General features: G+C 32.9%; 1 protein-coding gene across 2 annotated transcripts in view; it reads left to right on the forward strand.

Annotated features, from left to right (window-relative positions):
• LOC126771830 (long-chain-fatty-acid--CoA ligase 5) overlaps positions 1-26977 on the forward strand; it is a 65095-nt gene that overhangs the window by 3910 nt on the left and 34208 nt on the right. Inside the window, exon 1 of one of the 2 annotated variants that reach the window (XM_050491957.1) lies at positions 23445-23567. The exons of the other annotated variant lie outside the window; for it this stretch is intronic. The gene's annotated coding sequence lies outside the window, so the exon portion shown is untranslated. Of the gene's footprint in view, positions 1-23444; positions 23568-26977 lie in introns of those variants that run through there. 2 annotated transcript variants of the gene reach the window in all.

Genomic DNA, 26977 nt, shown 5'->3' on the forward strand with positions numbered 1-26977 from the left:
ACACACGCAAATATATTCTTTATTTCTTATTTGAACACAAGAATTTCATTAGTATATACACATTTATAACACAGTTTTATTTTGATAGTTATGTCGATGGATTTAATTTAAATATAGGCTCGGTATAGTTATTGTGATTTGAATCTGAACCGACAATTTCAAGTTTAAACCCGAGCAAGCACAACTGTAATTGCATATTTTGTTAAAAATTCATCGCGGTTCATCGACTGATTTCATCTCGCTTCGGCGGTGAAGGAGAACATCGTGAGAAAACCTACATTTGCCGGATGGTGGAGTAAGGTTTAAATCTTCTCCTCAAAGAGAAGATGAAACCTTAGCCCAACAGTGGGACTTTTACAAGCTGCTACTTTTTAAAGATAATGTTAAATTATTGATTCCGTATTCTGTGTATATATGATGTCGTGGATTAACTTCTACAAATAAAGAAGGGACGCACGGTTGAATCATCGATTTCAAAGCCTATTCATTGGGCAGGTGTGTGTAATGAAATGAAATACCTTAGCAGGTGTTGTGCCTGGCAATGTTAGGTCATTTCGTTCTATTGCTATATGTATGTATGTGGGTGGGTCCGTCTCGTGTTGCTTATTTCCTGCCATCTAGACTGAATTCGATGTATTCAACTAATTGCCTCATTAACACATTTTTTGTAACTTTTAAAAGGGTCAAGACATAGTACGGAATAATTCGTTTTCAATAAAACATTTTACGACTTTTCTGCTAAATAAATAAGAACCTTATAAGATTAAACGTTCTCTCTATTTGCCGGAATCATACTAATAAAAATATATATCACGTTTTTGTCTAGTTTACTAGTATGTTTATAACTATAACATATATTATATTAATAGTATACTTATAACTATTTAACATAATATTCTGTATCAGCGTAAAAAATAATACTTGGGAAGTCAAAGTACTCTTAACTAATAATAAATAATAATAATAATAATAATAAGCATTTATTTCATCATCATTATTTACAAACACATTAGTGTACTCCAATAAAATAAAATATTAATATTTATGATACGTGTCAAAAATAATAATTGTATTGAATGTTAAGGATATTGGATGGAATTGAGTTCATTTAATAATTACTAATGTCAGGAATATATTATAATCAATTAATGTTTTATAATGTCAAAGTTTATATAGTAATAAATGATATAATCTCATTAAAATATTTTGTTTGTTTTTTTGAAGACTCGACGATAAATATGAAAATTTAACGTGGGATGAGGTAGCTAATTGTTATTAATTTTACCATAATTTTACCGTACTAGACCAGATTTTAAAATAAACTATAAATATTTTTTATTTATTAACCAGTAAGTATTACGAATTCCTTATAGGAATATATAACAGTAGAAAATAATAAATTAATAGTAAAAATTCAAAACAAATATATACAAAATTTCTTAGAGTACTTACTTCATCTGGAGTAGAGCCAATTCCAATTCTGGGTGTATAATCAAGTCATGGTTACAATAAAAATATATTGTCATCGGAACTGAACCGACATGTAAAATTTCAACAGCGGATACGAGGAAGTAAGTCTAAGTCCGCTTGAAAGATTTGACTTAAATAGATCAACAAATATTGCAATTTGAATAAAAGCTTGTAAAAAGTAAGACAGTTCGAGATATGCTTTTGAATTTGTAAACCCTTTCTTATTTTTTTCTTGCGTTCTCATAAAAGCTTCATACCTACGCTTATGCAAGTTTCTACTCAACATTTGTTTATAAATGAGATGTAAGATGTTCATACTAATAAGGAACACGTACCTTCGGCTACGAAATGCCTATAATTTTCGTATAAAATATTCAAAAAAACATGTTAGGTATCGTGTATATGTTACGATTACGATATGACGTAAAACATTTGAAATAATTTTCGAATGTTTGAAGAAAGGCTGACCAATATGAAGCGTAATAGCGAACTGAAAAGATTAGTGTGCATTGCAATTATAGTGAAGGCGTCGCGTCGGTCAGCTCGACCCGTGCACGAGGTTTGTGGGTCACTACAACCGGATCTACACCACCTACATCTGAATAAGATGCGGAATTAGAATGGATGGAAGAGACGTGTCATTGTCAAGAGCGTTGCTAGGGCGTTGACATTACGAAACGAGATTGGTACGCGATTGTAGTTACGGGATTTTGTTTTTTAAAATAACGCATTTTTTCATAATATTTGTGAAAATATTTTTATTATATATTTAGTATAAAAAAGCATTATTCCCATTTAAATGTTTCATTTTTATAAAAAAGTAACACGGATAGAAATGCTATGTTTATAAGAATGTAAAAATAAAATTAATCAAATCATTCAAAAGATACATATTCTTGGTTTGCTCAATTATGTCAGTGAATAATTTGACGGCTATTTTACATATCTGTGGGAACGTGACGTCACACGAGTACTGTTGGTATTGTATAGTACTTACTTCATAATGGGCAGTTTACAGTTAGTTGCGTGGAACATAAGAGTTTGTCGGTCATGATATTATCTTTCATCAAAAGCGGATGCGATCGTTATTGGAAGTTTATAATGAACGTTCAAAATATTTGCTTTGACATGATGTTTAAAAATATAAGCTATGACGAAATTACGATATTTTATATAATTCAATTTCACCAACCCGCATTGGAGCAGCCTAGTGGAATGAGCATCAAACCTTCTCCTCAAAAAAAGGGAGAGGAGGCCTTAGCCCAGCAGTGGGACATTCACAGGCTGTTACTGATATAATTCAATGTTAAAGTACTTTTATAGTGAAATGCTATGAGTACTAAAAATATGAATCGATTTCTCGCAAATCGTTTAATATAAAGGTCAAATAAATATACGGAAGAGCTTAATATTAATACAACATATTGAAGTTGATATTTTATAAGAATAAGTTAAAAGGTTTTTTGGATGACTGTGAATGAGCTTTTATTATTTATCAATAATGTTAAAGTTGTTGTTTAATGTTAATTTTGAATTACATTGTAGAAAACATCATTTTCATACTATTCTGATTGATGTATTATAATTCTTTCATTTGCACAAATAACGCAATTAAACATTTCGTGTTGCCGTTCATTTGACAATTTATAACACATAGTATCGGTTTGGACCCTTTAGTTTTCAAAGGACTTCTTTATTATCGAACCTCGATCTCTGGTTTCACCTCTTCTGAACCCGTAGCGTGATGTTAAATAGTCTATAACATATAAACCTTTCTCAATAAATGAGGTATCTAAATTAATATATTTTTTTAAACAAGCTTATATATTTTGGTGTCTAGACTAGACAACTAATATTTTTTTTAATTAATTAGTAAGTAGTATGAATCATTCATATGAACACATTACAGTGCATAATAATAAATGATTAGTAATAAAATATATATAAATGCAAGCATATACAAAATTTCTTGTTTTTGCTGTTTACCGTTGAGGAGTTTCTTCGTTTGGAGCAGAACCTTGATGATTGATCAGGTCATAAAAAATTTAAACTCCGTAAGATAAGAGGAATTGATTCTGATTGCAAGATATGACCTAAACAAACAAAAAAAAATAGTTAGATAATATGTCGCCTCTAATTCTATATTTGAATACCAAATCTATGCTAAAACCTGCCAAATTAGAAATATATATATTAATAGGCATTAAACACAGCTTAGAACACGTTAATCATATATATAAAAAAACGATTTTTTTTTTCGTATTCCATGCATTCGCGCATCGTTTGTCTGATTGGGGTAATTATTATTGGCACTTGCGTGTGGACTTCGTCTGACTGACTTGAATCAGTCCAGATACTTGCTTCACTAGCCGGGCGTATCCTTATCAGTTCCATTACTGGATCAGTATTTAAAACCTGGGTGTTGTCACCGATCGCTAAGACCTGTTGGCTGTCTTCTATTATAAGTTTTCTGTGCCCAAACACTTCTTAGTGTTTTTGTTATATCCTTTTGGTCGTTATTTCCTTATTAATCGATGCCGACGATTGACGACATTAGGAGCTAGGTAGCAAATACCCTTCAGGCGGTCTAGCATATTACAGTGTGTTGAATGTTGATATTTACGTGTAAGGCTAACCTGGCAAAGCAAGTACCATAAACTTATCAAAAGTTGGCGCTCAAGTTTTATCGCTTAATTGCTTACACAAAAATTTATGAAGGAATTTTAACTTTTGCGCCAGCAAGCATTATATTGCCTCCTATATATACATAAAATAAGCTGGTAATATATTAAATAAATACATACCTATATAGTTTTTTATACAATATACCTTTCAGAGACAATTTTATAAAAATAAAACTAAATCTCAATTTTGAAAATAAATTTAATAGCTTTTAAATTAGAAAAACCTTCTCCTCAAAAAGAGGAAAGGAGGCCTTTAGCCCAGCAGTGGGACATTCACAGGCTGTTACGGTTACGGTTAGGGTTGTAAATTGAACGACTACCGAATTACTCGATCCATTATTACTTCAAAAAAGATATTCATAATTATATTTTTACAAACCTGGAAGTAATTTTACTGCCGCACAGAAATAATTGTACTCCTGTATTAAACTGCAAGCTGACACCGGTCACATCTGAGAACTCATATTTAGTTTCTCATTGGAATAGATGGAACATGTTTTAAATTTTTCTACGAAATTAAAATTACAAGGAGACGCTATCGTCTTTATATCACATTTAGAAACTTTCGGAGTCCAGACGAAGAACTTCCAAATATTTGTTTTGTTTTTGCTGGTACGTCTGCGTCGTTTCGGACCCTTAGTTTTCGAAGAATTTCTTTGTTCTCTAGTCTCGATCTAAAGTTTTATAAAACAATGAAAAAGAACTGTATATTTAATAGATACTTTTTGATTTTATTTTTCGTTATATCTTCAAAAAGACGCGGACAAACTGTGGATAGTGAGACTAGATACATTTTTCTCTTATATTGTGTTAACTCATTACAATATTTATTTTTTAATAACAATTAAATTAGTTCGTTAGTTATAATATATAAATTATTAAGTTAGTTATCGAGGTAAATTAAAAAACGATTCGTTTTTTGAAAATAATTATCAACAACATTTTCATTTGAACAATTATAATTGTGTTTATGTTAGAAACGAATTGTTAGAAACATTTTGCAGTATTGGTTGTTTGTAAAGATATGTTAATATATTTTAATATTATGCGGTATATAATATGGTTCCTATAATATATAATGGTTAACACAAAGGATTAAAAAATAATTAGTATCCAGCAATGTGTTCAAGCCCTAAACTATATTGGGTATTTAAACGACGCTGCGTCGCCAAGCAGTTTGCTATGCATTTTGTTTTTTCGGCTCTTCGAAATTTTCTAATTCCTTGAACCGACAAACCAAAAACATAAGTTGCCAAGTTCATTGACCCCACAATCGTAAGTCCGGTCCTGGCACACAAGAGATATGATTCGATAGATAACTGTAAAGATATTTTTTATCGTTGATGAATTGAGGTTATACATTTGATTCGTGTTCGAACTATTTTTTGCCTAGAAGTTGATTTTTTTTTATACAAAACGTAATTAAGATAAAAAAATAGTTGAGAAACAATTTTTATCACTGAATCGCAACAAATTGCTACCGTTATCTCTGTATTGTCAAAGCTTCCCAAGTAAAAATTTGAGTAGGTAGACCATTGATGGAACTTTAAATTAAATATTACGTATATTATGAGAAATCTTGCCTTCATTCGACAACGGTGTCGGAAACGGTAAATTTTTTATTATCAACCAAGTGAAAACGTCCTTTTGATGAGTAAAAAGTGCTCATACCTCGTTATGTTAATTAACCATAAATTCCCACATAACCTTTGTATCCATTATGTATCTTCTACATTGTCAACGCTTACATTATGTATAGCTGTTAAGCGATTTAGAATTGAATACAATGAACAATGGTCAGTTTGTTGTTTTTTTTTTGCTCAATTATTAGTAAACTGGGTCAGAATCATCGCATAACTGGTCGTGACACAACTTGCGTTGTTAAGTTCAATAATTATGTACTTCGATTACATTTAATTATATTTAAATTTGAATTATGAAATGTGTTAGAACAGTCTTAAAATTGTTTTTTCCTAAGTGAGAATACTAATATTTAGTATCCACTTAATCTAAAACTAAGATTGAATCACGCTCATGTGTTCGATTTGGGAAAATCATGGCCGTTTTCAGTTACAGCCGCCATTTTTATCAGAGACTAGTTTACTGCGCAAGAGATATTAGTGCACAAGTGTGTGCGCAAACGCAAGTGTACTATCAATTCAATCACTCTAATAATCCGAACTGATGGCAATCAAAAACCAGGGAGAGAGTTCAGTCGCAGGATCATCGGCTTTACGTGTTTTGAGCTTAAGAAACTTCCAAACGTCGGTCTACTACTGAGAATTTCTTAACAGAAAATCCCATACATAGTATAATGAGTTGAACTGCTATTTGAATTCATCTCGTGCTCTGTTATACGTGTTTGCCTGCCTTATAAAGCAATCTATTAGACCAAGGATGCTATCAAGAAATCTTAAAATCGGGGCGCGGGTGTGGATACCCCTGCTTTTAAATCTTCAATTTCATATACGCTGTCAGTTGCAGTGTTTTTGTCTTAGTTTTGTAGTAAAAAATCAGATTATTTATTAGTAAGAGTTAGGTGTTTTTAAAAATATCTTAAAGTTTCATGCTACCATGGAGTAGTATTATGCCTCCATGATGTTATAGTAACCCTGACACTCTCTACTCTCTCTCTAAACTCTTGCAACAAAGGATTCCATTATGATAACCTTAAGGCTTTGCCCGAACTTACTTGTCTGGCTGGATACAATCAACTCGTCTACTATTCTTCCGCAAAAGAACAATACTTTGTACTTTGTTCCGGTTTCAAGGGTGAGTGAGTCAGTGTAATTACGGACCAAAGGTCATTTTGGAGGTATCTATGATTACTGTCAATGCGCCGTCAACCATAGAATTGGTGGTGTATGGAGTGCAATAAATATTTTATATCATCCAGGTAAAAAAAAATTATATGGATTTTGTAAAATCATTTTAATATCAATTTCATTAATACCACCTTCAATTAAAAATAATTCATTCAATTTTAAAACACAACAAATCAAGAAATATTTGCGAAATAAGCATCAATGATGTTTACTCGCAATTGTTCTGATTAATTCGCCGTGCTAAGTTATTTTGAAAAGCATAAACAAATTGACCTCGTATCCAGCAAGATATCAACCTCCATAATATGTTGACAAGCTGTATAATTTAATAAAAACATTGTATTTTCTATCTAAGATTATTACCTTGAACACCGCTTGCTATTATCGTGAAAAATTTTCTCATCGTGATTCCATTACTCTTCTCTATACATCCTTAAACCTCCACACTTACACCCAATACAAACATTCTATCCATTTCTTCGGTCTTCTATCAAAGGGAAAGCCGTTAAGTACAGCAAAATTCATATTAGCATACAGCAACACGCTTTAATGGTACACGTGAAAAATATACATGAGGACTGCTATGATGCTTGCTATGGTCTTTCATTTGATCTCAAGAGGCTAAACGTCTGTGCTTGTCTAACCAATAATTGTCCATTTAGACATTCAAGAATTAACTATAAATGTTTATGTGGATGTAGCGTCGTTACTCGGAAAGCTTCACTGTTGAAATTCGTTCCTCCCAGTTCCAATAAGCGCTCCCATCCAGGACCAATTCTAGTCTCTGCTATATATTGCCATTTTGATATTTGTTTTTTTTTTATGGTAGAAAAAAAAACTGGTATTGCTGTCTTACGGCGCCATTTAATAGATTAATTTGGAAAATGACAAGTGTTTAAATAAAATTAATTTTTTAACGTTGACATTATTTTCTTTACTAATATTTAATTAATTTGAATATTTTAAGAGAAAGCGTATTTGAACTAATTAGTTCAATATTAGGTAGTAAATCATTTAGTTATTTAGACTAGGTTAGCTTATCGTTTGAGTAATTATAAATACATACACATTCATATTTTGATGATATTTAGAAGGTGACATTATAATTAGGATTATTTTTTATTTATTTTTAGTAGTTTGTCCTATTTATAGTATATACATATATATACAGGATGTTTCAATTTGGAAAAAATGAATTAAAAATCTTTGTTAAAACATTATTTCCAACTAGGCCTTACAAGCTGCATCATATTTTACAGTAATTCATTAACTTACTACCGGTTCAATATATAGATTGATCTCTTATATCTATATACGTACTATTACCACTTTATTATAGAACCGATCTATATCAGAAATGGCAATATAATATTATTTACGACTTTTGTATTTTAGGACTCAATACAATGGGATTGAAACGATGAAATACGATGCTTATTTGAGTGCTACAACTAAGTTTTTATTTAAATAAACTATATGTATTACTTAATATACTCAACATTCAATCAATATTCAAAGCCTTAGTGTGAATATAACGATTTGATGTTTTTTTAACGACTTCATGCGTTTTCTAGTTAGGTAATATAATATATATATATATATATATATATATATATATATATATATCGGCGTATCTATTGCATTAAAGTTTTACTTATTTAATTAATATAATAGATATAATAATATTCTTACTTATTAACAGTTTTTGTTTTTATATTCATGTTTTAGTGAGTGTGTAAGCCATATAAATAAATAAACATATTTTTTTTATCAAGAACCTAATTCGAATCCATGCAGAAATATTAGCACATAAACAAATTAAAAAAAAAACTCAAAACGTTCACTAAATATTCTTATATAAATTAAAATAAAATATCTAAGAATGACGTCGAATCTGTCATATTACTCTTTGCCTAGTATACATACTGGTATCTCCATCTGCACCGTTACTCGGCACAGTAACCGCGAAGGGAAGATTAATGTAACAAAACTGCGCCAGCGCATAAAGGGCTTGATAACATACCCGTATCTAGTAGACAATATTCTACTTACGAAGTAATAAACTCATAGCGTGTTACAATGTTAAGAGTATTCTTTTATTGTCACAATTGATACGTAAAAGCGTGTTTTACAAGTATATTACATATTTTATTGATTTATCATAATTGTGTTTAGGTCTTACTATTATTATTATATTATATTTACGTTTTTTTATAATTTAATAACACTGCAGTTTTTTTATATTTTCGGTAGTTCAGTTAAATTGTAAATAAATATATATTTATCAAATTTTAACTGTTTGAGGTAATTTAAATTTTAACAGTTGTACGCTTGCATTATCTTTATTACATTAAAATATTTGTGCTTAGATAACAGTAATTCTTCACTGATAAATACTGAATTGTTTTAAAACTTATTGTCAGTGTTTTAAGTGAGACTTTCGACAATGAAATATTTTTCAATATATAATAACCTATTATAGTTTTTAGGTTATTGTTAGGTGGGTTTCAAGCTCGTTTCATTACAAATTTCATTAAAATTGGTTTAATGGTTAAGCTGTGAACAGACAGACAGATAGTTACATTAGCATTTATAATATTAGTAGGTATAGATCTATGTTTGTCTATGAAATATATAATTATTATGTATAGATTATCAAAAGTGGGCCAAATTTGCCTTGCCCGTTCGCTCGACAAAGCTTTAAGCTCGACCGGTTGTTAGGACATCGACCCCGCAACCTACTGTCTCAATCGGAACATATTGATATTATTATAAAACAATCATATTTTATATCGATTATATACTCAACTATTCTAACAATCGATATCGAACACGCGGATGCTATTACATTTTTCAACTTTCAACAGTGACGTTATCAAAGTTTTTAAATATCTTTATCATTTTAAAGACGTTGAAATGAATTATATTTATTAGAGATATAATTATATTATTTTTGGACTTGAAAACGAAAAATACTCATTTTTTAACAGCGACATTAACTTGAGCTCGTTTCCGTAATTGCGATATACTGCGACCGTTATAATAATTGTTATTTATTTTATGAGTAGTTTCCACACGCGCAGGCGTGTGAGAGGGGTGCGGGGCATGTATTAATATTTTTTTATTATACATATATGAAGGTGGCAGGAAGGCGTTGGCACTTCCTTGCCTCGGAAAGCACGTAAGTTTTACATCTAAAAGCTTGAACTCTCCATTCGTGCCGGATTTCCGTCCCATCGTGTTTTGAGAGTGAGAGAATAGTAAGTGTACTTGTGTTGACACACACACAATTGCGCACTATAATATCTGGCATGGAGGTAAGCTAACAACAAAGACTGTAAAAGTATTGACACGAAAAAAATAATTATATTAGAATACAAACGGGACAAACAAAGAAACATTCGTTTATTTACAAATACGTATATAAATAAATAATAATTACTCGCATCGCGAATCACACAATCGCTAGTAGTGATACAAGATGTTGTTTTAATTAATTAATCGGAGTCTACTGATCGTTTTTAATCAACATCATCGGGCATCCCATTCCACTTCCTTTTTCATGTCATCGGTCCTGAATGCATCCTAGGTTGCGTTTTCGGTCCACGGTCTTCACTGTAGGACTAAACTTTTTTTTCTCACAGTGGAAACCTTCAAAAAGGTACCCGGGTCCCATGGGGGTGGAACCGGGTTATGTGGGATTCTTACCCACTAAAACCACTGCGATGGCCGTCCCCATCACGGATCGGAGAGGCTGCGAGTTCGTTTTAATGTAACGCTTTAATATACGACGTTAATATTCTTAAAATATTTGCTTATTTTTAAGGAGTTACGGACGACACGAAAACTCTTACATAAGTATGAGATTTATATTGAGTTTGGAGGCCCTATTTTTTTATCTACTGGCCATTCAAAATTTACCAAATGTTTTTATCTTCATTCAATTAAGATAAAATTATTATTTCAAGAGTGTACATTTGAACGCGACTATCAACGCATAACAAGATAGACTATAATTGTTTTGGTTTTCCTGAAGCGTGCTCGGTGCGACACGCTTATCCTATTTGTATAATATTACTTCTGTTCTCTTGTCCATAACAAGCACTGTACATAGCATATTGTAAAAGCAAGTAGCTCTAGACACGAACCGAGCTATATCAGAAATGGTATTACATACGATAAAATAAGTACAGGCACAATAGACGTTTTAGTTCCCAAGGTTGGTGGCGCATTGGCGATGTAAGCGATGGTTAACATTTCTTACAATGCCAATATCTATGGGCGTTGGCGACCACTTACCATCAGGTCCGCCTACCTATTCAATAAAAAAAAATATTGACACACAGGAATTTTAAGGTCACTTCGAATAGATCAAAATGTTATAATACGTATGTAAGTTTAATTGTAAGATAATATCAAAAATGTAACGGAGCCATTAAATATTAATGCGTTTGAGAATTATACAAAAAAATAATTTCAAAGAGGCACGTAAGTAAAAGTCTGTGTAGAAAGAAATAATTATACATACATACATAAACAATGATGTAAGAAGTTTGAGGTTCGATCCTGCCCCTTGGGCTATTGTCGACTCCGCTCCCAACGCTTGCTTTACGCTTAATTAAAAAAAAATATTACTTATTTCTTTAAAACGGATATTGCTTTTATATAAAAAAAATGTATGGTATAATGATATTTTAATTATAAAATTAGTCTTTCATCATTCACATCATTTAGTGGCCAGTATGCCACTACCATCTTTCTCTGTTCTAAGTTTTTATCGTACGTAACATGACGCGATCCTAGAAATGGCGACGGCTTTCGCATTCATCGCTTGCATCGAACTGCAGTGGGCAAGTTCAAGGCTGGCCGCTTCCAATTGCATGCGCATACGCATTAATTCAGCTCACAAACGACTACCATTGTCTATCACTCGCGGACCGGGGTCAGAGACCCCATGAAGGATTAATGACACTATTGTGGGGAGTTATATGGTCTATCCTTTTTTTTCTGCAGCCACCTGCCGCCACTGCAGTTTAAGTATTAAAGTATAAATGCGGTTACAAGTGTGCTATTTGGAATTATATTACCTATTCAGTGTCTTACCGAGTGCGCTGTCAACTTTTATTGCTATTTGTACATTTTATTATTCAGGAAGCTTTTAAACGTGATTGTCATAATATTTTTTATCTCGACATATTCCCGCAACAGTTTTTGTTCTGTGAAATTGTTTTAATTTTTTCACATTAATTCAAAAGTTTAAATCGAGAACGTTTCCTATATAATTAACTGTCAAAAAGTTTATTCGTTTTAAATTGAAATGATCCGCGTCTCTTATCTCATGATACTGTCAAATCTCTGAATATAACGTTTGCCTATAATAATTAAAGCGATGGTTGGTTATATTTTTAAACGACCACTAGACTTGTCCTTGGGACTTATTTTTTTAAGTTATTTTTAATTTTATAATAATATATTTCTCTCCGTCCAAGAGTTAATAATATTGCAGCTGACATAACCTCAACTATTATAAAATTTTCAATCGTTAACGTTAATATATACATATATTTGAATAAATATAGTTTGAATATGTAATGAATATATTTAATGAATTATTAAAATGTTAAGAATTTCATTACTCGGTTTTCTTAAAACGTATTTTATACGTATTGCTTGTTAACAATTAAGCATATTTAATAAATAAGGAATGTGTACACCGTTACCCAAACTTGAATGAATTTGCAACAGCGACTCTCAAACATTGTAGGTCTATGTCTATTTTATTGTTTGTATCAGTGGGCATGTGATTAAATTCCTCCATGCGTCACCATTACCGCATGACTTGATCTCGATTGCGCTAAACGTGACGCACAGACCCACGCTTCTATGAAACGTCTGATTTGTATTTGATTTTGGGCACTATTCTATAAGAATAAACTTGATAGCCGACGTTGAATAAGTTCATGTAATAACAGAAAGTGATCTGTGATAAGAGTAATAATAAATAAAGGATACATTGGAATAGTGTTTTATTTGAATCGTTCAAAACTGTTTTAGGAATGACCTGTGTGGTGAATTTATTTCTTACAGAATAAGCTCTGATGTGCCCACGACTTCGATTGCGTGTGCTTAGGTACAAGAAACATATTTTGTCAAATATACACTGGATAAGATTTTCTAAGATAATAAACATCTTAAATGTTGAGCAAGTTGATATAGACACGCCATCTGTGTATACGTTAAGTTAATTTAATCATTTCTGTGATTTCCGCATTATGCGTGCACTGGTAAATACAAAAGGTATGACTTGAGTATCGTTTATTATTTTTTCGTCAGAAACGAATCGAATTCGACTTTGAAATTTTACTATAGTGTCCAAAGAAATTTCACTTCAATACGCTCATCGGTCATGCTCCTAATTATCGTAAACATTAATTCTGATATATTTCGCATATACATGCAACTATAGTTTTAGCATAAAGCAACGTAAATTTATTGTTGTTGATTTTCAGTTTAACAACACCGTCTGAGATGTTATTTGGACGGTCGGCAAATCGTTCTCTATAATTGTCAACGCCAGGGCTTGGGAATCCGATGCATGCTAATGACAAATATTTGTAGAGGCAATTATTTTCCTGGGTTTTTTCTTGGTTTCTGTAGATTTCCGACCCTCAAAGATAAGAGGCCTGCTTGTGTGTGTGTTTTTTTTTCTTGTAATTATATACAACAGTATTATTAAGTTGACTGTTTGCGAAATTTTTTAAAGATTGGTTTGTATTTCATAAGTTTAGTTTTTTTTTTGTTATTTATTATATTATGTATTCAATATAAAGAGCTTAAGCCCTAAAAAGGCTGACTATTTTAATTTTAGAAACATGAAATGATACGTTCAGAAATGTTTTTATTTAGTGGTTGGCAATCGTCATCCAGAAATGACATTTACATAAATGCTTTGGGAGCGCCCGGAATAATTAATGGAGATGCCTAGATATCATTGAACATAGTCTTAAGACTCCTAAAACACGAATAATTTTAAGACAACTAAAGCATCTAATCCTAAGTTATACGAGGGTAACATTTGAAGAAGGTATTTGTCATATATTTTTTTTAGAAGATACTTTAATATAATTTTATTATTATTTAATAATTTCAAGTCTATCACTTTTTCTGCTTAATATTATTTTTATAATCATTGTTATATATTATTATATTATAAACATTAATCTTTTTTTTTTTTTTTATATATTCGCCGGGAGGGCAAATGACTCTACTCTACCTGTTGGTAAGTGGTAGTAGAGTCCAAACGCGACGACCGCCAGTACAGACGGGAAAAACGTTCTGCACTAGCCGCCTTCGCCTTGCCGGCCCGCAAGATGCCTCTTCACGCCTCGTTTGAAGGAACCCGGGTTGTAAGAGAAGGGGAACACGTGAGCTGGTAAGGAATTCCATTTTTTGGAAGTGCGACAAAGAAAGGAGTTGCCAAATTTCTTTGTTCGCGATGGAATTGATGTCACAGTTAGGCGGCTCCAGCTCGCGTGGACTTAAGAAGGAAGGGGGAAGCAGGAATTAGAGAGAATAATTCCTCAGAGCACTCGCCGTGATACAGTCGATAGAAAGCGCTCAGTGCCGCTATCTCACGACGCAATTGTAAAGGTTCAAGGGTGTTTGTGACCTTTACGTCGCCAATAATGCGTACGGCACGTCGCTGCAACCGGTCCAAGGCCTCAAGTAGGTACTTAGCGGAGCCATCCCAAAGGTGCGAGCAATATTCCACGTAAGACCGTACCTGTGTTTTGTACAGTAGGCACAGTTGTTGTGGCGTGAAAAAGCGCCGCACCTTGTTCAGAACTCCGAGTTTCCGTGAAGCTGTTTTTATAACAGCCTCGATGTAATCCCTTGGACTAAGGTCGCAGCGAACGTCAATCCCCAGCATGGCGATTTTGCTTTGCATCACCAGCGGAGTACCACAGAGGGAGGGAAGAGGGGAAAATGTTGACTTTTTCGCCGTGAGAGCGCATACCTGTGTTTTCTTGGCATTAAACTCAACAAGATTATCAGAGCCCCATTTGGCGATGAGCTCTAACGTCCTATCGAGTTCAATGACAAGATTCTTCCGCCTCTCCTCAATTTCCGCTCGCCCAGCCACTACGCGTCCGTGGTATCCACCATGCACTGTACTATCGTCTGCATAGCAATGTATGTTCCCAAGAGAGAGCATATCATTGATATGCAAAAGAAAGAGTGTGGGAGATAGCACAGATCCCTGGGGGACCCCAGCATTCACTACATAGAATTGTGAAGCGCAACCATCAACTAAAACACGAAGGCTACGCTTGTGTAGGAAGCTGGCAATCCAGGTGCATAGCTGAGCAGGCAGACCATATGCCGGCAGCTTGGAGAGAAGACTTCTGTGCCAGACCCCGTCGAAAGCCTTGGAGATATCGAGGCTGACAACCAACGATTCTCCATGCTTGTCGATAGCTTCACCCCAGAGGTGCGTTACGTACGCTAGAAGATCACCTGTGGACCGTTTTGGTCGAAACCCGTATTGACGATCATTAATTAAAGAGTGATCTTCTAGGTTAAGATTCACGCGTTCTTACCACAGGGCCATCTCGGCTTATAAGCCGAGATGGCCCGGTGGTAAGAACGCGTGAATCTTAGTCGATGATCGTGGGTTCAAACCCGGGCAAGCACCACTGAATTTTCATGTGCTTAATTTGTGATTATAATTCATCTCGTGCTTTACGGTGAAGGAAAACATCGTGAGGAAACCTGCATGTGTCTAATTTCACTGAAATTCTGCCACATGTGAATTCTACCAACCCGCATTGGAGCAGCGTGGTGGAATAAGCTCCAAACCTTCTCCTCAAAAAGAGGAGAGGAGGCCTTTAGCCCAGCAGTGGGACATTCACAGGCTGTTACAGATCTTCTAGGTAATGGATCAGTTGGTTGTTTAAAATCCGTTCCATCACCTTACAAAGTACTGAGGTGATAGCTATTGGCCGATAATTTGGCGGGTCAGACCGATCCCCTTTTTTGGGAACCGCTTGCACATTAGCTCTTCTCCAAGCCTCCGGCACACTTCCCGAAGAGAGAGAAAGTTGGAACAGGCGCGTTAACACAGGAGACAGCTCCGCTGCGCACTTCTTCAGCACTATGGCTGGTATTCCATCGGGACCGCTGGCTTTCCGTACATCAAGTGATTGCAGCTCCGCACGCACATCACGTTGCCTGATTTTAATGTCAGGCATCGTATGGCCACATGCAGGTATTGTAGGTGGCAGTGCACTACAATCATCGATGACGGAATTGTCGGCAAAGAGTTTAGCCAGGAGATCAGCTTGCTCTTGCGGACTGTGAGCTAGCGATCCGTCCGGATTTCTGAGCGGTGGCAGCGAAGGTTGGCAGAAATTGTTTTGCACAGACTTGGTCAGACACCAGAAGCTACGGGAGCCCCTAGGATGCGAAACAAGGTCATGACCAATCTGTACAATGCGCTGTGCATCCGCTCTCGTGTATGCCTTTCTACAGGACTTATAAAATTATCTTTATAAAATTTCATAATATGGATTTATTATTTCATCAACTCGTAAAATAATAATCGTAATAATATATGATCATTAATTTGAAACGTCATGCTCTAATTCCCGAAATAATTGGCAAAAACAAATAAAAGATTATTTGTTTGTGGGGAGCTTTAGCCCTGGTAATAGGCAGGCATTGAGCCAAATGTTGCCAATTTACATACTGCATTTGCAAAATGTTTCGACGTGGTCCGTACTAATGTACTCGGCCAATGATTTCTCTCTATTTTAGTCTAACACTCCGCTAGTTCAGCACCTTTACCATTCAAAACAATCTTGATTTATTTCTTGTGTATAGTTGTCGCAGCTGCCCGATAATATTAGCACCTTATTCATATATCAGCTCCTAGACATTGTGTCGACATCACATACAATGAACTCATTATTATTTCACAGTTTTAACTGTATTCGTAAAAACGACAACTAAACTCGTTTATTTATTTTTGTGTTATCACATCTTTAAGACAAACAAATAGGTACACGCGCATTTCCAACAAGACTTATTTGAATTCTTATCTTGAATTATATAAAGTAGATTCGCTTTCTCGCATATTTAATTCAATTTGATAGATTTTCTTTGTCACCAGTTAACTTTTATCTGTAGAATTAGTTCGACAGTTTGAGTTTTTTATTCGAAATTGACAAAAACGGGCTTTTAAAAGAATTTAAAATACCTAATTTAAATTATTTATTTATTCGTTACCTCATTTTTTTAAATTTCGTTTTGGTAAAATAAGATAAACTATAAAACATAGTGGCAATAAAAATGTTGTTTTATCAATCACAATATACACAAAAAAAATTTTAAATGTAAATATATTTTGTATATTAATAGGTTTTAGATCTTGAATTCTTTGGTCCCGAATCTTAAATTGGATCAAATATGTAATTTAATTTTTATGTTACAACTTCTCACTAACACCCGGAATTAGAAAATTGACATTATTATAATCCCATGACTTAACCCTGTATAATGGGTTTACTCGGATATTTTGGTTGTTGTACAAAATAAATCGAGTGTACCTATGCTTATCTTCTTTGTTAAATTGCTTTATATTCATTTAGATATTTATTTATTGCTAGGAAACATTGCAAATATAGTATTTTCAGTCGTTCTTACATCAAATTGCAATGCACATGAACGTATCTATCGTATCAGCAGCAATGGAAGGGCGTAACCACAACGAAGATAGTATGCTATTTTTATTTATAAATTGAATGCGATGTATATATATGTATTTCAATTATCTAAAAAAAATTAATGTTGAAGGTATATGAACTAAAGTTTGCTTTTTTGAATTGTTAATTTACAAGTTTATCATGATGATTATACGTGTAGTTACTACGGGTTCGGAATGTGGACATTACCGAGAGAAACCGGCAAGCACAGCGGTTGCTCTTCAAGACGCATACCAGTACATATATTTAATAATTACTATTAAATTTTAATCTCATGAATAGATTAAATGTTTTGTGTTTCATGTTTTTTTTAAGTATCTGTGTTATTGAAGAGAAAAAAATGTTTCCAAATTTCGAAAGAAATAGAAATGTTTACGACTATTCAATAGTAAAAATATAAGGAGTGTTTTTAAGAAAATACTAGTTTTTGATAAAAATCGTGTTTAATAATTATAGTTTCGTATAAAACACGTCTTGTCACTCGAAGCCCCTAGTTTATGTATATGTTAATGTAAACATACGAAAATCTAATAATATTATAAATGCGAAAGTAACTCGACTGTCTGTCTATCCTTTACGCTTTTACAGCAAAACCATAAAACATCAATTCAATTTGATATGAAGCAAGCTTGAACCCCAAAGAATGATATAGATTATTCCTTGACTATTTCTACTTTTTTATACCTAAAATCTTAAAACGCGGGTTAAGCTGTGGGCGTACCCGCGTAGTCAGGAAGTACTAGTAGTCAAATATTACGATTCCGGTAGAAGCGACTTACCAAGTTTGATGATTTTGACATTTGACATCTAAAATATGTCATTTTACGTTCAAAACAAAAAAGGGGTTTACTATTTATAACATTTTATATTAAATAATTAAAAGTATGAGTTGAGAGCATAATATATTTTGATTTCTGATCTATTTATTAAATTACCGAGTTTTAATGAGAATAATTATTTATTACATCTAGCAACATCAAACCCCCCATTTCAAATAAAATACATATGTATAATATTTATTATTTACTTAGTTGTAATCCTAATATTAAAAGTCTATGGAGGGGGACAGATGTTATGTGCCAAATGTCCTATTTTCAACCCCGGATTACGAGTATATGTATGCAAAATTGCATGATGATCAGTTGAGTAGTTAAGATGTGAAAGCGTAACAAACGAACCAATAAAAAAACTCACTATCAAATTTTTTTTGTCAAATGGGCCACCTGATTTTAAGTGGTCACCAACGCCCATAGACATTGGTGATGTGAGAAATATTAACCATTCCTTACATTACCAATGCGCCACCAACTTCGGGAACGAAGCTGATATATCGATTGTGCCCGTAGTTTCACTACCTCACTCACCTTTCAAACCAGAACGCAACAATATTAACGATAAGTATTGCTGTTTGGCGGTATAATATCTGATGAGTGGGTGGTTCCTACCCAGACAGGCTTACACAAAGCCCTAGTACCTAGTAAACATTATAATATTAATTAAGATGAGCGATGAAAAAATCAATTTCGTAACTTCTGCTAGGTCGGTTTTCGCACAGCTAAGTCTCGTCGAAATTTGTGATGCGTTTCGTTTCTGTAATTCAATTTACAGATTTAGCGGTGCCAATTTACTCGTTCTAGTTCGACGCCCTTGCGAATAACATTGTTTATTTTAATGGTCTCACATGTTCGGCCCGTGTCAATATTTGGTTTCGTGTCGTAAGGATTGCAGCTCTAGCATTTAACGCGTACTAGAATGGACAACACCGCGAATAATAGCTTCAGTAAATTTTGCCGCGAACCGTGGCTCCGTGAATTTTTTTTCAGGTTAAAAGTGTGAAAGTTATTAAAAGTTCAGTTAATAAAAAAAAAAACATGCTGTTGCTGACAGACAAATCAACAAAAACATAAATATTATTGTTTACATTTCTTTAATTAATAAGTAGAAATGTTTTTGTTGAAAGAAATGTGTTTAATATACGTCATTTTCTTGAATTATCCTTTTCGTTTTTGGAGGTTTTCTTTAATCTTTAGTGCAATAATAACTATTGAACTTATATTTGATACAATATTTTATATTAAAATGTTTCTATTTTATAACTATTGGTTGTTACAGAACACTTACGTAAGTGAAACCAGGACGTCTAATAATATAATAATATTTTGAAAACTTACGCCTCATAAAGCAGTAATACCATACCTACCATAACATTTCTCCAGAGAGGCTACATATATATGAAAATAGCAGATTTTATCGCACACAATGTGTTTGTAGTTGGAAGGGGAACCCTTCAGTTATCTGACGATGTCTAATTTTGTCCCCGGACACGAGATAAAGAGTGCCTATATGGCTTATCACCTTATTTTTTATTACATAGACCATGTAGGATTTTTACCTAATAAAACCCCTGCGATGGCCGTCTGCGTCGTCGTGAGCGCAAAGTCATCTCACCTTATTGAAGCTATTAACCACTCCTTATATCGCTAATGCGCCACCAACCATGGAAACTAAGATGTTATGTCTTTGTATTTACGTGCCTGTATTTACTGGCTCTTAGCCTTTAAACCGGAACACGACAATACTAAGTAATGTTGATCTACGCCACGTTTTGTCGTTATCAAACGTATACAACGGCTCATTTATCGATAAAGAGTCGAATTTCGACGACACCTTTGGACTGTGTTTATGTTTTGTTGTATTTGTACATTCGAAGTATCTATTTTCTCCTACACCTCTTCAGTTTCGGTAATACAATAATAATAGTTATTTATTCATACCTCGTCTTTTTTGCATATATTTTTTTATCATCATTCGTGGTTCCGATTCTTTTTTATATTCAAATAACGTAATTTTGACATCTACATAAATATTTAATCGATCGATTTATTTATTTATTAATACTGTACAAACCACAATTACATAATACATACTTAAAGCATGGTACACAAGGCGACTTTACATTTATTAGAGCGTGCAAATAAATATTCACGGTGCATATGAAAAGAAACACATAAGTTGTGATAATTAATTTTATGCTCGGTGGTTAAAGAAAGCTTCGTAAGGAAAACTTGGATATGACAGATGAAAATCTGCATCATGCGTACCACATTGGAGCGGCCTGGTGGCATAAGATTATCCTTAATAGAAGGGGAGGCCTTAGTTCAGCAGTGCGAGACTGAGATTACTTCTAACTCTTTTTTAGTTTAATATAAAAAATATAATATTTTATATACAGGTACACAAACAGAATACAATCAAGACATACATTAAATTCACGAACTTAATACAATTTCAAGCAAGATTATACTCCAAAATATGTGTACACGACATGCTCATTAAAATAATATTAATAAAGTCAGTTGCTCTTTAATTAATAAAATTAATAAATTACTAAATTACGGTAAACTAAGATCATGTAACAATCATGATTAATAATAATTAAGGATGAAAATAATTTTCTGCAACATTATAAATTATCTTAATAACAATAAATATTTATATACTTACATTCATAAAAATAAAAGTGACGTAATATTCATATTTCCTTGACATTGAACATAACGATGCTGCAAAAGACAATAAATAAGAACACAAAGTAGACTTTTTTCATGTATTTTTTTGTCTATACTATTTACACATTACTACATTCTACATGCATAATTACATTTACATAAAATAATTTTTTACATAAATTCCGATCTATCTAAAAGTGAATAGTGTTGAATGACGCCTAATGTTAATAAAAATTAAACCGTGTGTCATGCTGTCCATAGAGATTTATAGACGGTCAAAGTTTGTTATGTTGTCGCAAACCTCATTTTATGCCTAAGAAAGCAATTTCAATTGCAATAAAACGGGATTCATCGTGACGTATGCGTGCCGTATTTATACGTACGATAGCATTCAGGATTCAAATCGAATTGGAAATTGATTCTGTAACAATCGAACGAAATGAGTGTTTATTGTATTTAAAACAAAATTATGTACAGTTACAGTAACAGCCTGTTAATGTCCCACTGCTGGGCTAAGGCCTCTTCTCCATTTTGAGGAGAAGATTTGGAACTTGCATACTACTCCAATGCGGGTTGGTAGAATACACATGTGGCAGAATTTCAATGAAATCAGAAACTTGCAGGTTTCCTCACGATGTTTTCCTTCACCAGAAAATTCAGTGATGCTTGCCCGGGCTTAAACCCACGATCATCGGTTAAGATTCCCGCGTTCTAACCACACATCATCATCACATCAAAATATTGATGTTACATATTTATAATTCCAATAATATATTCTATTCCACTATATGCAAAATATTGGAATATAATAAATTGATATTTGTATTCGTAAGATTTAATTTAAATAAGAATTTTAGCTTAAATATAGATTATTATCGATCTATAAAAAATGTCTTTATATAAACTTTTATATCGAAGTCAGGAAACAATACAATTTTGATTGAAACAAGTAAATAATAAACTTACACAGTATTACACCAATTCACGATACGAAAAACATGTGAGAATTCAACTGGGCCTCGTTTATCAAAACTTGTCCGGTTATAGATATATAAATATCCATACAAACGTAAAATTTATTACTATACCTGACAGGATTGTAATCGGAAATGAAGACATTAAAATTAATTAACTTAAATAATGAATTCTGTGAACAAAACACATGATAAGCTGAAGTATTATTTTTTAATAATAGTAGAGCCGCGTGCAAGGCGTCCGTCATTAAGTCTATCGTATGTTCAACTATTTATGGGAAAAATCAGGTAAAATATATTTACTGTAATTTTTATTGTAACAACTCAGGTATTATAATTATTATTAGCATTAGTAATATATGGAAATTTCTTATAATTCAATATGACTTACATACCACACAACGAACATTATTCAAGTACATCTTTATGCTAACACATTTGATCTTGTTTTGAAAGAGTAATATATTTAAAAAAAAGTTTTTAAAGAGTGACGTCACGCTGAAATTTTCACTCGGTTTTGGATATTCCTTTTCGTCTATAGAAAGTTCAATCCTACGTACCATTGGTAAAACTATTACGGCTTTTTTCGCACAATTAAATCAAATTTTGCAAATCATTATAACACAGCTCTTATTAAAGGTATTATTAGAATTAGTGGACGTATAGCTTATATAACAGAATTACACAGTTCAGACTTAGGTACTAACTACTTCATGTTTGAAAAGAAAGTTACGAAATATCTAAGTATAAACTTCGGTACTGTAAACCATAACTCTCAACGAACATTATACAAATTTCCTTAACAGTCTTTGTTCAATAATATGAAACCTAATAAGCTTATAAAAAGGCGAAAAAATTACTTCATTCAAGCAATAAGCGATTGATTGCGCTCTACCTTCACGTCCTCAAGTTCTGGATTACATTATCTGGATTTTTCAATTTATTTGAAGGACAGCTTGCGATAAGTTTTAATTAAAATGAAATGAATATCACCCCGAATGAACCTGTTTGTCGTCGTTTCATCATTTTACAGAACAAGTATGGACGTTTCACCACATGAAATGACAAGGCTATTAACATTCAAGAAAATAGACTATTAATTGTTGGAGAGCTGAAGTTGCCATAGCCCGTGTCAACTTAAAAGAGAGAGGCGGCTAGGCAAAGGCTGGGGAGGCAGCGTGCGGCAAAATGGAGTCACATTGTCGCATTGGACGGCCGTCGTAACGGCCGCGCGTATAGGCAGCGCACGCGCATCGGCGCTTGCACTACGAACCACGAAACACGATACGAGTGACGATCGATAAGACCGTGATAAAAACCGCAGTGTTTGTAAATTCCGTAGGTAATGTGCCCGTGCAGTTGGAATGTCGTAACGATTTCGCTGTCGTGTTTTTGTTGTGACTTCTCCTCGTTTATATCTATGCACTAGAGCTCGAATGAGTTTTTTAACGTCTGCTCTTCAACGGCCCGCTTATTTGCTAGTGTGCTATTTGCAATGCATGTTTACTCTCGAACTAAACGACCGGTACTTACCGTTCCTGTGAATAAAATTGTCTGAAAAGACTTCAACTTATACTAAACTGAATATTTCGAGGGTGTCTCTTCAGTGACTCTTCAGCAAGAAAGTTTTAAGCTTAGTTAAAAACTATTTACAATTATACCATAAAATTAAAAGCATTCGAATACCTGAACCTAAATATATAAACAACATGCTCTTTAAGGTGGGAAGGTTCTATTTACAAGTCGTATTTTTGCAATCTCATGTCACATCGCGAGAGCGCTTCGCTGTATAATAATGCACTTTATTACTTGAAAAGACTCCGTGCAAGCAACCATTATTTTAATAACAACTGTTGTACGTATAAACGATTGCGATCGTGCCTTAGGCGATCACGATGCTCGCTTTATGGTTGAAATTTGATCTGCACGTTTGTGGGTCAAAACGCGACTCTAAAGAATCGTTGTTCTATTCATTCTAAGAACGTGTATACTTTATTTGTCCTATGAATGAAACTTAGACTAATGCGCTTTCATACAGAGAAGAAAGTCGTTGAATAATGGTACGTCTGACGGATTATTATAAGATCTGTAGGAATTTTAATGCGATTTCTTTTTATCTATATTTCATTGTGCATTTCTTAAGAACAAAGAAATTTTGTCCGTGTGGTATCTTAGACATATGTACGAGTATATTTAACATTGTTTTTTTATAGTTTGTTTAGATAATTCGTTGTTTAGTTTAGTAGGTGGTTCAAGATATTGTTAAATGGTAAGTTAGCTGTTTCTTCAATGTTTTAATTTTTTGTATTTTTTTATCAAGCTCAAAAAAATTTTTTTCTTTAATGTATACACAATTGAAAACCATATAATAAAAATTCTTTTAATACAAGGGCTTTAATATAGTTCATTCAAATATCACAATTGATGCGAGACTTCTCATTCATTCGCGAACTTTTCTCACGTTAGTCTGAGGCTTTGATATTTTGGACATTAGGCCCTTGAAAGCATTTCTAAAACGAGAACAAAAATAAAAGACCGACCCAACCGACTCTATTATGTCAAACTTCGCTCGCCCCTGACATAATCTGACATTAGCCTTGAAATAAGAGTAAGTTAAAATCATATTGACCTTTTTTTTCATAACTTGAACATGCCTCAATAGAAGTACAACTAGAAAATATGAATATCTTTGCTCTATTGAGATTGAGAATGTTAAAATAAACAAAATCTATTAAAACAAATCATCAAGTACATTATTTTAATATTAATAAAAATAACAAAATTCAAGTAATTTAACTAAAATTCTATTATTATAGACTATTAAATGTGAAAAAGAAAAAAACACTTTATTTTAATAGACCTCACTTATTATACAGGGCGATGTCATAAAAGCCAAGCACTAAAAATACTTCTAAGGAGAATTACCATCCATCGCAAATAAATTCATTCTTGGCAGTACGTTCTGAGAAGCCGTAAAGACATCCTGCGTATAATCCTGTCCTATCGTTTCGAGCCTGGCGACTTGGCAAGATAAAACTTTAACCTTGGTCTTACTTAACTTAACGCACTTTACGTTTATTAGTTTGATGGATAAAGTTGATTTTCGTGTCGAAATGGGCTATTCATTAATTGAATTACACTCATTATTATCAGAGCATTTTTTGAAGCCGCGTTAAATATCGTAATTTACATATTATTATAGATATTGCATTACTGAATTATTAATTTTATTATAGCCAATCTTTGAAATGACTCGATCGATTAAAGTTATTTTCACACAATATATGTATTTGTTCATATTATATTTTTTATCGTTGATTATTATTAATAACTATAATTTTCATATTTTCATGGCTTATAATATAACGGCTTATATTAAAGTGTAGTACTACTAAGTAAAGTCTATCTAGATTTACTCTTTAATTATTTTTTATCGTCATAACGCATAGTTACATAATATAGAAATGGAAATTAATAGGATAAAAATATTTGATATCTTTTTTAATACCATGCAGGTGAAACAGATAGTGAAATGCTTATTCATATCAAATCAGATTACTTTAGAGACTGTACTGCGTATCTAATAATATTAATAACGCCTGCTAAACTATGTATGTACAAAAATTTAGTAAATTTAAATACCTTGTAAATATTTTTACTCGGTGGTAGAGATTTGTACTAGCATCATCATCATCAAAAATTTTTTTAAACAATTACAGGCACAAATGTCATACATTTTACTTTCCAAGATTGGTGGCGCATTGGCGACGTAAGATTATTAATATTTCTCACAGTGCCGATAACTCTGGTCCATTTGAACATCCCCCTACGTAATATAAAAATGAGATACAATGCGAACGTTTCTGTACTATCATGGAAACACACATCGTAAATCTGTTTGTGAAAGCAGCTCTTTCTAAGAAGCACTAAGGATGTCCTGTAAGTGTTTTAGACTTGTCCTGTCAATACCTACTTCAAGTTAAATTACAGGGTTTTGTATTCAACTGTCGATAACAATTGTTGGACATGAGTTATTCTTATTTTTTTATATGATAATATATCTGTATCTTAATAAATTAAAAGTTCTTTTTGCGTTCGATTGTAGTTGAACTTTGAAGAGATGCTCTGCTTCCGTCAGCGAAGGCCCAAAGAGATTTTTTTTTGTATTATGTCCCTTAATAAAAACGTTTTCTTTAAACCCTTATTCAAAGCGGGCGAAGACAAAACGGGTAGCTAGGATATGACAAAATGCAAATGTCATATTTCTCCATAATGTTTTTTTTTTAATTATTACTAATATATAATATACGATATAATCATTATACGATTTAATCAATAAAGATGTCGGAAATATTGTGCTATTTTAAAATAATTTGATGGATTTTAGTGAAATCCTACATAATGTTATATACATTATAAATGTGCTACGCAAATAAAGTCAACTTAATATTTTTCATAATTATGCTTAACATCGATTAATAATGAAATCAAATCAGGCTGCAAAAGTAATTTCATATATCGTTAAGCGTGCACAAAGCGAGTAGAGTCGTTTGCGGACGTGACTCAGTGTCGTGGGTGCCTCATTTCGTATGCGCGAGCGCAACGCCTAGGAAGTGCATTCATGTAATAACAAGACTCGCGGAAAACCGTGCGCGAAATTATATTAACTTGTTTAACATAAAACAAATATATTCTCATATACTTTCGGTTTTAAAGTTTATTTGTTAACATTAACCGACTTCAAATTTCTGA

Source organism: Nymphalis io, chromosome 11 (genome assembly GCF_905147045.1).
Source record: "Nymphalis io chromosome 11, ilAglIoxx1.1, whole genome shotgun sequence".
Lineage (NCBI taxonomy): Eukaryota > Metazoa > Arthropoda > Insecta > Lepidoptera > Nymphalidae > Nymphalis > Nymphalis io.